A 1,430-nucleotide genomic window follows, 5' to 3' on the forward strand; every position below is an offset into this window, starting at 1 on the left:
AAAAAAAAAAAACATAAAAAATCTTTCATCTCTATTGCTGCATGTTTACTTCGTGGGAATAACAGTCTCCAATATATTTAAAATATCATTTCTTGCTTTCTTAATTTTTACTTATTTTAAATTCAATTTTTTCTCTTTTTTTTTTTTTTTACATAAACTAGTTTAAAAAGAATTATTCTGTAAGAATTTTTTTAATTTTCTAAAGATGTTTCCTGTCATTACAGTATTTTATAGCTGATATATAGATCGCAGTCAGAACAGAATTTCTGATCTTGGAGTGCATGTGTTCAGTTGTTTGATCAACTAAACTGCAGGCTCATTGAATTAGCATATAGGTGGCTGAGTATTCCAGACACGTGTACCAATAATGTAAATTTCTCAGGTGGAATCAACATGATTACAGTGTGTGTGTGTGTGTGTGTGTGTGACTGACAAGGCTTGGCCTTTGAATTAAAGGTACAAAAACTGACAGGCTTCGTTATAGTTTCTGTCTGCTCAATTTCACCCAAGTGGTGTGGGTTGACCCAAGGCTATTAAGGAACAACATTTGCCCAAAACGCCACCACATAGCAGAATTGAAACCAGGATCTCATGATTGTAACCATTCGGCCACACTGCGCACATATATGCGCTAATATCAAGCAACAATGAGAATGAGTGCTCAACGCTGCATTGGTGGATAAATATTTTTTATTTGTGGGTTAACAAGGCTACCAATGGTTTCATGCAAAGAGATCTTCACAATTGTTCAAGCATGTCACATGGAAGTGTTGGTATTCGTTTCCATTTTGGATGGGTGTATCTATATAAGAGAGTAATTATCTGATAATATATTTCATTAAAGTTAAAATTATTATTGATAATAAATAATTTAAAAGTTAATTTTTGCTAATATTATGAGGCTCTACAAATATAAGGTGGTGATTTTTTATATTGGCAGAAATTTATTATCAGTTTTAGTAGTTTTTAAAAAAAATTTTTTTTCGTGCAACCTTTTGCACTGTTTTAACAACAACAACAAAAAAGAAATAGCGTTTTAAGCACACAACTTTTCAATTAACAGGCTAAACTATTGATACTGTCTAGAATTTTGTACAAGTCTTATGTATATCAAATTTTGGTATATTTAGCTTCAGGCAAGGCTAAGAATGATGAAAAGAGGAAATGTTTACTTGTAAATAATATTATCTCAAATCTTCACCTCTTTGATTTGATGAACTATCAACAACCAAACAAGATACAAGAAATATCCATGCCAGCGACAAAAAAAAAGCCAACAAGCAGAAAAACGAAAGAAAAAAAACAATTTCAAAAACTTTATAATAAAACTTTCAAAATTAAAAATGGAAAAAAAAAAATAAAATAAAATAAAATAAAATCAGATCCTCTTCCCCAAATATTATTTCCACATCCAACGGTGTACATTTCCA

The sequence above is a fragment of the Octopus bimaculoides genome, chromosome 1 (assembly GCF_001194135.2).
Source record: "Octopus bimaculoides isolate UCB-OBI-ISO-001 chromosome 1, ASM119413v2, whole genome shotgun sequence".
Classification (NCBI taxonomy): domain Eukaryota; kingdom Metazoa; phylum Mollusca; class Cephalopoda; order Octopoda; family Octopodidae; genus Octopus; species Octopus bimaculoides.